The sequence below is a fragment of the Bubalus kerabau genome, chromosome 8 (genome assembly GCF_029407905.1).
Source record: "Bubalus kerabau isolate K-KA32 ecotype Philippines breed swamp buffalo chromosome 8, PCC_UOA_SB_1v2, whole genome shotgun sequence".
In the NCBI taxonomy this organism is placed as follows: domain Eukaryota; kingdom Metazoa; phylum Chordata; class Mammalia; order Artiodactyla; family Bovidae; genus Bubalus; species Bubalus kerabau.
The window spans coordinates 23,417,426-23,430,286 of record NC_073631.1 but is presented as its reverse complement, the minus strand read 5'-3'; positions in this window follow the sequence as shown (position 1 = coordinate 23,430,286).

Sequence of the window (12,861 nt, the reverse complement as noted above, 5' to 3'; positions counted from 1 at the left end):
CCAAGATCTGACCCAAATTAGATTGTAACATTGAGTCAAATATACCTATTTTTACAAACACTATGTAGAGTTCTGCATATTTTAGGTTGAATCATGTGAAATTTCTTCTATTCAATGATTTTTCAACCTTACAAAAATGCAAACTTTAAATGGGTCCATGATAAGAGGAATAAGAATTTCATGTGCCAAATTCTGGAAATTACAGATACTTTTTTTGAAACTGTATCTAAAAGCTCAAATATCTAATTACATTTTTTCTAAATAATGAAAACTTCTAATAGTGACAATATAAAAAATAAACTTTAATTTAAATTTCTTCCTCAATATTTTCTACTAGAATGTCACAAAATATTTTTGTTATCTGCTTTTACAATCAGATTTTAGAATAAATGCATTCCTTAGGTTAGTAAATGTATGCAAATTTAAGCTTATTTTGCTCACAAATATGAGTTTAATTTTGTAAACTTAAGTATTTGGGGAGCTAGACAGACAGAGAGATAGTGATACAGATATATACCTGATACCTAAATGCTGCCAACAAGCAAAGAGGATTGTAAAATAGTCTGCTATTAAGATCACAGTGAATTCCTTACACCAGGAATTCATTTGCATTTGTAGATTTATAAAGAAATTCAGCACTTCCAGCTTTCTCCTTCTTAACATATCTCATGATTTCCCATTTATAATATTATATATAAAGAGATAGCTTCTCTCACAAATGAGCTCCTGTTATATATTTTAACATAAACTACACAAATTCAAAAGACCTAGATAAATTGACAAACTGATATAATTCAAAATAAACACAAAAAAGGAGCAATCATTAGAAAATCAGTAACTTAACTCACCATTTAAAATTGCAAGTTTTAATAAAATTGTTTTTGGCAGTATGTCTCAGAAGATCTTTTCTGCAAAGCCAGATGAGACTAACAAACAGATAGTTTATAAGGAAACATTTAGCCTTTGCTTTACAAAAGATCTCAAAGTGTATTCAAGTTTTACCCACCTGGGTTGCTAAGAAACTGAATTAATTTTCTAAAGGACTCAAGTCAGAGTAGGAAAAAAAGAGTGAAAGTAGTTCTAATGTTCCCTAAAACCTAGCAACAAGGCAATAACTTCTGAGCTCTTTTTGGAAATGTTAGAAAATCAATATACTACAAAATTCCAAACTTAGAGAAAAAATAATCCCACTCTAGAGCGGTTTTACTAAATAATGTCTTGACAATTCACTTTTTATATTTGTTTAGTAATCTTTTTGTAAGTCAACATGAGTTTAACATTTAATATAAGCACAATTTGAAAAGCAGGTTCAACTCTTTTATTACCTTGGGCTTAAGAATGTTTGAGTTAATTTCCTCAATGTTCATTTTATAAGGCAAGTGAGGATTACAAGTTTTTCTTCCATAATTAACAGCTTAACCTACTGATTTCTGCAAATAAATTATGGAGAAAGCTTTCTGTTTTCACTGGTCAAATTCTACACTCAGTGATCTCTTGGTGAGATTAAAAAATAAAAAACACCTCCTAGAAAATTTCAAATGTGTACCAAAATAGACAGAATTGCATAATGAATCTTCATGTTACCATTACCTGGCTAAAAAGTTGATCAACTTATAGCCCAAATTGCTTTAAATATCCTCCAACTTATCTCCTTCTCTTCTTCTTATTATTTTGATGCATCATATCAACTTATTGAGCTTCATTGGTGGCTCAGTGGTAAAGAATTCTCCTGTCAATTCAGGAGATATGGGTTTGACCCCTCGCATGCATAAAACTGCCTGAACCAAGATCCCTAATCTCTGAAGTCTTTTGACTATCCTATTATTTCATCTGAAGTGAAAGTTCACCCCTGGGTGGCAGTGAATTGCTTATATATAATTTTATCCCAGTTTATAAACTGAAGCTCAAACATATATTTACTTGCGCTGTTTTACAAAATATTCACTTTCATTGTGTTTTTTTCCTTGGGGAAATGACAGTAGAGTTGGGTTTACTCAATCTCTTACAGTTTTGGAATAAAATTAACCTATCTTTATGCTATCTAACATGTATCTCTCTCACTCTCTGCATAGGGATGCATATGATTCTTTCTCAAAAGAATATGTTCAAAGTGCTTTTTTATATTGGTTTGGTACTATTGTGAAGGATGTGAAAATACACAGGGCATGGCCTTAGATTTCAAGAAAATTATAAATAATTCACTAGAAAAGATACAAAACCTATAAGAATACATCTTAAGACTAAGTACTAAATGCCAAATAATCAGTCCTGACTGTTACTCTCCTGGGAAATTAATGAGGGGGCAGGTCCTTGAAGTAAGAACATCTCTGAAAATTTCTTTAGAGCAACAAAGATCTATTCTGATCTTTGACAACAACAAAGTTCTTGGTAAAAATGAGAGGAAGGGAAGGTGGTTTAATGGGTGGACACCATAAAAGCTGCTATAATTTTCTTTAATGCTTTCACGAATGCTTTTCAAGGAGTTTCTTCTAGGGAAATACTGTTTTGTGGTTAAGTGACTGAAGTTATATATAGAACCATCCAAAAATCTCCTGTTATGTAGATACTTTGAATGTATAATACATTTTTACTGCACATAAATATCTATGATATGTGAAAGGATCTGATGCTCAGCTTCCCTAAAATTAGGAAGGTAACCTGTTGTGACAAATAAAAATCTCCACATTCTGACTTTCAGGTCTCCTGGTACTAAGCGCTGACTGAAAAAAAAAAAAAAAAAGCACAACCTGAAAGTTGAGAGTTCGATTTTATTCAGTGGGAATGTTAGGACTTGAGCCCAAGAGAGCTACCTCCAAGGAGGCAGGGGAGGAGCCAGGCTATATACAAGTTTGCAGCAAGGAGCAGGTAATCTGAATATTAAAAGATTACTCTTAATTAAGAAAAACTAAACCTCTCACATGAAGAGATTTAGCAATCCTCAATGTATGAGAAGATGCAAGCATCCGGGCTTGCTGAAATACTCTCTTTCATATGCATCTAGCTATCTGGGGCCAATCCAGCTTTCTTTGTTTACATACTTGTTCCTTGTTTACCGTAAGAGATGGCAAATCTGTCTGATGGCCCCCTCACACATTCCCCTCAACTCCTCAGCACTTACCAGAGAGGAAGTAGCTGATGGCTTCCAAATAGCTGGCTTTATTTCACCTGGGCTCAGAAATCTGCATTTGGAAAAGGCTTGTTTACTGGTAGAGCCTAGAGCAGAAAACATTTTATTTTACATAAGGAATGTGCACATTTCTTAAAAAGCTACTTGAATAACATAATAGTATATGTTTATATTGATTCAAATAAATTAACTTAAAAAGTATTGTAGTAATAATCTTATCACATAGCTGGTAACTGTAGTTCAAAATACTCCATAAATTAATAAGAAAGTAAAATAGGTTTTCAATTATGTTCAGAATTTAAAAAAAAAGGGCAGATTAATTAATTAAAAAAAATAAATAATATTATTTCTTCTTGGGCAGAAGAAATAATATTAATGTATGCCATATGCAGCTAATGGCTTTGTTTCTATTTTATGTCCTTCTTTATGAAAGGGAACAATTTCCATACTGAAAATAGCAAAGAAAAATAGGAATAAATTGAAGCTTGAGTTACGTGAAAAGACAATAAGATAGCATAGTTATTTTCATGAATTTGGATCTATAAAACCATAGGGGTTACATTTCAGAACAGTTAGAACTGGCAGTAGGAAATGAGGTGGTACTCTTTGAATATTCGTCAAGAGGACAAAATTGTGTAAGAGCTGTCAGGGGAGTATGTAATTGCCTCAGTTCTGTCTCATCACTGCAAAAATTTGAAACAGTGGACCAGCTCAATTTTATTTGGCAGACCAGTGTTATAGCTCAGTTTTACTTAGCAAGCAAGGAAAATACATGTTCTGAGGAGTCAGGGTGGGCCAACCCCAAAGAAGAACTCAATTTTGGCTCCTCTTTTTATTTGATTTTTTCTCCTCTACCTGAGCCTGCCCTATGTAAACTGGCTAGCCAGGAGGGCTGTTTGTTTCACCTGAGGTTCCCACTCCAGTCTTCGGATTTTCTTCTGTTCCATTTTTGTGGGCTTTTCCTTTCTTTGTCTTCAGCTGCCACCATTTTGGACTCCTTTTTCCTATTGTAACTATCTAACATTTCCCCATCGCCCAATTCTTTGGGAATAGGGGCATCGAGGTCTCTCTGTCTACTTTCTGCTGAACTGGGATGGTGAGGGGCATTGGGCCTCTCCCTCTTGCTAGTCTCAAGCCTCAGAGTCCTTATCAGTTCAGTTCAGTTCAGTCGCTCAGTCGCGTCCGACTCTGCGACCCCATGAATCGCAGCACACCAGGCCTCCCTGTCCATCACCAACTCCCAGAGTTCACCCAGACTCACATCCATTGAGTCAGTGATGCCATCCAGCCATCTCATCCTCTGTTGTCCCCTTCTCCTCCTGTCCCCAATCCCTCCCAGCATCAGAGTTTCCAATGAGTCAACTCTTCGCATGAGGTGGCCAAAGTACTGGAGTTTCAGCTTTAGCATCATTCCTTCCAAAGAAATCCCAGGGCTGATCTCCTTCAGAATGGACTGGTTGGATCTCCTTGCAGTCCAAGGGACTCTCAAGAGTCTTCTCCAACACCACAGTTCAAAAGCATCAATTCTTTGGTGCTCAGCCTTCTTCGCAGTCCATTCAAGGATGAGCGATATTTTCCATGGTTGGGTGTAGTTTTATACATCATTGTTGAACTGGCACTACATATTGTAGCTTGTTGACCTGGGCAGAGATGAAATGGGTTAGAAAATTGATAATACAAGGAGCAATCATAAGCAGCATCAATATGAGGATAACAGGGATTAGTAGGGGCATTTGCCAACTCTAAATTCCCTCTTGCCAGGAGAAGGGTTCCCCCAAAGGGAGATTGTAGTCACCTTGAGGACTCTCCAGCTCATTCTTTGAGATCCCGTAGGATCTAAATGTTTTTCTTGAGGACTGTGAGACTTTTTTAAACTTAGATGGAGGTATTTACCCAGAAGCAACACATCTCACTCAAGATTGCTCAGGTTCCTCCTTATTCAGGGATGAGGAGATCTACCTCCTGCCTATTTTGGAGTATAACCCCTGCAAAGCTGTGTTGGCTCTTTAGAGCTATCCTGAGAAATCTTATCCCCAGAAACTTAATTTTCGTGGTGTTCATACGAATGGCGCTCATTTGTAGTCCTGAACGGGTATCTGAGCTCTCCCAGGGCTCACAGGTGTACTGAGTGTCCTCTTCTGTTTCCTTTCACAGCCTGACTTGTGAGTAGTGAATCCAGGAGTCGTGTCCTGGTACCTTGACTGCTGTGGGGGTAGAAGTATTACAGGATGGGGGCCCTTCCATGTGGGCTGGAGTTGAGTCTTTGGGGACCCATCTTTCCAGACTTTAATTAAGACTTGAGTCTCTGGAGCATATAGTGGTGGCTCTTTATAATCTTTTGGACCCTGGTTGATGCCCCCAAACATATACCTTGTTGGAATTGTCCAATGGCCATGGATAAGACCGGACAGTCTGAGCCTCTGGATCAAGGAAAAGGTCATTGAGATAAACAAAATGTCTCCCATATAGCATCTCATAAGGACTAAGACCAACCTTTTCCTTACGGGCACTATGGGTGGAGACCTAGTGGTAAAGCCTCCTTCCATCTGAGGGAGGTCTTCTGAGTTATCATTTTTATCATTGATTTTAAGAAGTGGTTGGCTCTTTCTACTTGTCTTGAAGACTGAGGCCTCTGGGCACAATGGAGATAATAAGTAATGCCCAATGCTTTAGAGACCCCTTGGGTGACCTTAGAAGTAAATGATGTCACATTGTCACTTTGTAATGACCTAGTCAGGCCAAATCTTGGAATGATTTCATGGAGCAGTTTTTTTACTACCTTCTCAGTCTTCTCAGTCTGGGTGGGAAAGTGTCCAATCCATCCTGTGAATGTATCTGTCATGACTAGTAGGTATTTATACCCTTGAGAAACTGGCATCTGGGTGAAGTCCATCTACCAGTCTTCTCCTGGGTAGGTTCCACGCCATTGGATGTGCTGGGCCACCTGGGGTCTTCAAGCTCCTTGGGGGATGTTTAATTGGCAAGTGGGACAAGAAGAGACCACTTGCCTTATATCATCTGGAGGCCTGTTTCTCTGAAGGACCTTTCTAGTAATCTTTGGAGGGCCTTTTCCCCTAAATGAGTGGTGCCGTGTAAGGAGTTAGCCAACTTCCATTGGAGGTTTCCAGGCAGAAAAAGGAGACCCTCCTTTTGAAACCACCCCAAATGATCTTCTTGAAAGCTCTCACTCTTAGCTTTAAGAGTCTCACCTTCAGTATATGAAGGAGTTTCTGGCAAATTAGTCTGTGGAACTAAGGTGGCAACCCCTATTAGGTCCTTGTTCTGTAATGCTGCTCTCTTAGCTGCCTGATCAGCTGCTTGGTTCCCTTGTGCCACTTCCGTGCTCCCTTTTTGGTGTCCTTTCCAACGTGAGACTGAAACCTCAGCGGGCAGATGGACTGCCACCAAGAGCATTGTCTTCTCACCTCTTTCTGTCTGTTCTCACCCTTCAGCCTCTTGGTGCCTTCCTTCACTCCCATTTCATATACTGGTGTCCTTTCCTCATCCTGCAGCAGTTGATAATTCTTGTTTTACCACCTCATTAGCTGCTGCCCTTCATAGCATTCTAAAATAATTGTTTACTCTCTTTTATGCCAATTAAAAATACTAACACTGTTCATCATTTGTAAACTCAAGAAAATTTACTTCTTTTCTCAAAGTACTGATAAAAAATTTTAGTTCTGTTAGGTAGGTAGAATGGGAAAAAGGAGTCCAAAATGGTGGTGGTTAAAAGACAAAGAAAGGGAAAATCCCGCAAAAAGGTTATAAAGGAAAAATCCATGGACCAGAGTGAGAACCTCAGGTGAAAAAAAACACACCCAATTCCAGGCTAGACCTAATTTGCATAGGGCAGGCTCACGGGGGAGGAGACAAAACATATAAAAAGAGGAAGCCAAGACTGGTTGGGGCCTCTCCTTTGCAGTTGGCCTGCCCTCATGCCTCAAGGGTGTACTATTCTTTGTTTATCAAATACAACTCTGAGCTGTAAGCAAGATGTTACACTGGTCTGCTATTTCAAATCTTTGTTGTGGCAAGACAAAACCAAGGAAATTACACACTCTTCCAACAGTTCTGTTTGTTCAATTTCAAAACAGTACAAAATGTACTTAAGAATAATAATCTACAGGCTTTCAGTTCAAGATTGTGGAGTAGAAGGACATGCGCTCATCTCCTCCTGCAAGAGCACCAAAATCATAACTAGCTGTTGAACAACTATTGACAGGAGGACTCTGAAACATACCAAAAAAGATACCCCATGTCCAAAGGCAAAGAATAAGCTGCAGCCAGATGGTAGGAGAGGTACAATCACAATAAAAATTAAATCCCATACCTGTTGAGTGGGTGACCTACAACCTGGAGAATATTAATACAAAAGAAGTTCTCCCACTGTTGTGAAGTTTCAAAACCCCACATCAGGCTTCCCAGCCTGGGGATCCAACAAAGGGGCTGGGAATCCCCAGGAAATCTGACCGTGAGGGCCAGTGGGATTTGATTACAAGACTTCCACAGGACTGGGGGAAACAGAGACTCCAGTCTTGGAGAGCACAAACAAAATTTTGTGCGTACCAAGGCATAGAGGAAAGGAGCAGTGACTCCACAGGAAACTGAACCAAAGCTGCTAGTGTTGGGGGGTCTCCTGTGGAGGCGTGAGTCAGCAGGGGCTGACATCCAACATCCAAGATGTTAACCAACACCAAAGGGGATCTTCCCAGACAGCTGCCGCCAGTCCTCCCGTCCCTGGAGTGAGCCCCTGCTGACTCACGCCTCCACAGGAGACCCCCCAACACTAGCAGCTTTGGTTCAGTTTCCTGTGGAGTCACTGCTCCTTTCCTCTATGCCTTGGTACGCACAAAATTTTGTTTGTGCTCTCCAAGACTGGAGTCTGTTTCCCCCAGTCCTGTGGAAGTCTTGTACATCCAAGAAGAGGTGGCTGCGTGGGCCCAGGAGGGCATAGAGGAGCTATCCCACATTGAAGGTCAGGAAGGGCGGCAGTGAGGAGATACCCCTCGTCCAAGGTAAGGCGCAATGGCTGCGCTTTGCTGGAGCAGCCCTGAAGAGATACCCCACGCCCAAGGTAAGAGAAACCCAAGTAAGACGTTAGGTGTTGCAAGAGGGCATCAGAGGGCTGCTGCTGCTAAGTCACTTCAGTCTTGTTTGAGTCTGTGCGACCCCATAGACGGCAGCCCACCAGGCTCCCTCATCCCCGGGATTCTCCAGGCAAGAACACTGGAGTGGGTTGCCATTTCCTTCTCCAATGCATGAAAGTGAAAAGTGAAAGTGAAGTCGCTCAGTCGTGTCCAACGCTCAGTGACCCCATGGACTGCAGTCCTCCAGGCTCATCCATCCATGGGATTCTCCAGGCAAGAGTACTGGAGTGGGGTGCCATTGCCTTCTCCACATCAGAGGGCAGACACACTGAAACCATACTCACAGAAAACTAGTCAATCTAATCACACTAGGACCACAGCTTTGTCCAACTCAATGAAACTAAGCCATGCCCGTGGGGCAACCCAAGACGGGAGGGTTATGGTGGAGAGATCTGACAGAATGTGGGCCACTGGAGAAAGGAATGGCAAACCACTTCAGTATTTTTGCCTTGAGAACCTCATGAACAGTATGAAAAGGCAAAATGATAGGATACTGAAAGAGGAACTCCCCAGGTCAGTAGGTGCCCAATATGCTACTGCAGATCAGTGGAGAAATAACTCCAGAAAGAATGAAGGGATGGAGCCAAAGCAAAAAGAATACCCAGTTGTGGATGTGACTGGTGATAGAAGCTAGGTCTGATGCAGTAAAGAACACTATTGCATAGGAACCTGAAATGTCAGGTCCATGAATCAAGACAAATTGGAAGTGGTCAAACAAGAGATGGCAAGAGTGAATGTTGACATTCTAGGAATCAGCGAACTAAAATGGACTGGAATGGGTGAATTTAATTCAGATGACCATTATATCTACTACTGCGGGCAGGAATCCCTCAGAAGAAATGGAGTAGCCATCATGGTCAACAAAAGAGTCTGAAATGCAGTACTTGGATGCAATCTCAAAAACAACAGAATGATCTCTGTTTGTTTCCAAGGCAAACCATTCAGTATCACAGTAATCCAAGTCTATGCCCCAACCAGTAACGCTGAAGAAGCTGAAGTTGAATGGTTCTATGAAGACCTACAAGACCTTTTAGAACTAACACCCAAAAAAGATGTCCTTTTCATTATAGGAGACTGGAATGCAAAAGTAGGAAGTCAAGAAACACCTGGAGTAAAAGGCAAATTTGGCCTTGGAATATGGAATGAAGCAGGGCAAAGACTAATAGAGTTTTGCCAAGAATGCACTGGTCATAGCAAACACACTTTTCCAACAACACAAGAGAAGACTCTACACATGGACATCACCAGATGGTCAACACCAAAATCAGATTGATTATATTCTTTGCAGCCAAAGATGGAGCTCTATACAGTCAACAAAAACAAGACCAGGAGCTGACTGTGGCTCAAATCATGAACTCCTTATTACCAAATTCAGACTTAAATTGAAGAAAGTAGGGAAAACCACTAGACCATTCAGGTATGACCTAAATCAAATCCCTTATGATTATACAGTGGAAGTGAGAAATAGATTTAAGGGCCTAGATCTAATAGATAGAGTGCCTGATGAACTATGGAAGGAGGTTCGTGACATTGTACAGGAGATGCGGATCAAGACCATCCCCATGGAAAAGAAATGCAAAAAAGCAAAATGGCTGTCTGGGGAGGCCTTACAAATAGCTGTGAAAAGAAGAGAAGCGAAAAGCAAAGGAGAAAAGGAAAGATAATAAGCATCTGAATGGAGAGTTCCAAAGAATAGCAAGAAGAGATAAGAAAGCCTTCCTCAGGGATCAATGCAAAGAAATAGAGGAAAACAACAGAATGGGAAAGACTAGAGATCTCTTCAAGAAAATTAGAGATACAAAGGGAACATTTCATGCAAAGATGGGCTTGAAAAAAGACAGAAATTGTATGGACCTAACAGAAGCAGAAGATATCAAGAAGAGGTGGCAAGAAAACACAGAAGAACTGTACAAAAAAGATCTTCACGACCCAGATAATCATGATGGTGTGATCACTGACCTAGAGCCAGACATCCTGGAATGTGAAGTCAAGTGGGCCTTAGAAAGCATCACTACGAACAAAGCTAGTGGAGGTGATGGAATTCCACTTGAGCTCTTTCAAATCCTGAAAGATGATACTGTGAAAGTGCTGCACTCAATATGCCAGCAAATTTGGAAAACTCAGCAGTGGCCACAGGACTGGAAAAGGTCAGTTTTCATTCTAATCCCAAAGAAAGGCAATGCCAAAGAATGCTCAAACTACCGCACAATTGCACTCATCTCACACGCTAGTAAGTAATGCTCAAAATTCTCCAAACCAGGCTTCAGCAATATGTGAACCATGAACTTCTTGATATTCAAGCTGGTTTTAGAAAAGGCAGAGGAACCAGAGATCAAATTGCCAACATCTGCTGGATCATGGAAAAGGCAAGAGAGTTCCAGAAAAACATCTATTTCTGCTTTATTGACTATGCCAAAGCCTTTGTATGTGGATCACAGTAAACTGTGGGAAATTCGGAAAGAGATGGGAATACCAGACCACCTGACCTGCCTCTTGAGAAATCTGTATGCAGGTCAGGAAGCAACAGTTAGAACTGGACATGGAACAGAAGACTAGTTCCAAATAGGAAAAGGTGTACATCAAGGCTGTATATTGTCACCCTGCTTATTTAACTTATATGCAGAGTACATCATGAGAAACGCTGGGCTGGAAGAAGCACAAGCTGGAATCAAGATTGCCGGGAGAAATATCAACAACTTCAGATATGCAGATGACACCACCCTTATGGCAGAAAGTGAAGAGGAACTCAAAAGCCTCTTGATGAAAGTGAAAGTGGAGAGTGAAAAAGTGCCTTAAAGCTCAACATTCAGAAAATGAAGATCATGGCATCTGGTCCCATCACGTCATGGGAAATAGATGGGGAAACAGTGGAAACAGTGTCAGACTTTATTTTTTTGGTCTCCAAAATCACTGCAGATGGTGACTGCAGCCATGAAATTAAAAGACGCTTACTTCTTGGAAGGAAAGTTATGTCCAACCTAGATAGCATATTGAAAAGCAGAGACATTACTTTGCCAACAAAGGTCCATCTAGTCAAGGCTATGGTTTTTCCTGTGGTCATGTATGGATGTGAGAGTTGGACTGTGAAGAAAGCTGAACGCCGAAGAATTGATGCTTTTGAACTGTGTTGTTGGAGAAGACTCTTGAGAGTCCCTTGGACTGCAAGGAGATCCAACCAGTCCATTCTGAAGGAGATCAGCCCTGGGGTTTCTTTGGAAGGAATGATGCTACAGCTGAAATTCCATTACTTTGGCCACCTTATGTGAAGAATTGACTCGTTGGAAAAATTCTGATGCTGGGAGGGATTGGGGGCAAGAGGAAAAGGGGACGACAGAGGATGAGATGGCTGGATGGTATCACTGACTCGATGCACGTGAGTTTGAGTGAACTCCGGGAGTTAGTGATGGACAGGGAGGCCTGGAGTGCTGCGATTCATGGGTCGCAAAGAGTTGGACACGACTGAGCAACTGAACTGAATGATGACTGAAATTATTATAGAAGCTTTAACACACTACAGTGCATATGTTAGAACACTTGGGAACACTGATAGAGCTATAGAAAACTTAATGTACTTAAGTTTTAGAATAGAAAACTTAATGTACTTTTTAAAACTTAATTTAAAAAGTAAAACTAGGGAATTCTCTGGTGGTCCAGTGATTAGAACTCAGTGCTTTTGCTGCTAAGGGCACAGGTTCAATCCCTGGTTAGGGAATTAAGATAATGCAAGCCACACAGTGCAATAACATCAAAAAAATTGATAATAATAAGCAAAACCAAAATCTATTAATGATTTTAAAATGATTAAAGAAAAATATTTGATCATTTTATTTTACTTCTGTGAAGATAGGTAGTGAAAAAACTATAACGGACCATAATGGGGAAGCAAGATTTTTTTTTAAAGGGATGTAAGGATAGACGTAGCAACTTTTTAAATTATATAGTAAAACATGTTGCACAAACTGAGGGCCTCTGAAAATGCAAATTTAAATTTGAAAGAATCACAGCAGAGCTCTAGAAAAAAATTGCAAAGTTGATACAATATACCTTTATTTCTTGACCTTTTTCTCATTCTATCCCTTACTGGCTTTCAAACGAGATTCATTCCATCCAAGTCAAGCATGCAGAGAGTTTAATTTTTAGAACTTACCACCTTATTGAAACTGACCTTATCTCTTTACTCCATGATCAGAGGTCAAGTAACTAACACACAATTAATTCATGCTATTATCAGAGTTCTCCCTTCTGATAACAAATCAAACTGACCTTATCTCTTTACTCCATGATCAGAGGTCAAGTAACTAACACACAATTAATTCATGCTCTTATCAGAGTTCTCCCTTCTGATAACAAATCAATGTTTGGTGTCACTAGTACTATGAGTAACATAGTCATAACCTCAACTAAGAAAAAAAACAAAACTGCATGCATCTTTTCATCCTGAAATTGCTTTTGTGTAATTTATTCGTAATTTCCCTATCTATCCTTTAGTAAAAATAAGGAAGCTTGCTTAATAAAAGGGAAGCAGTTCTTAATAAAATTTTGTAATTCTTATTCTTTTAGGGGATTGAATAGATATGTGTGTGTACA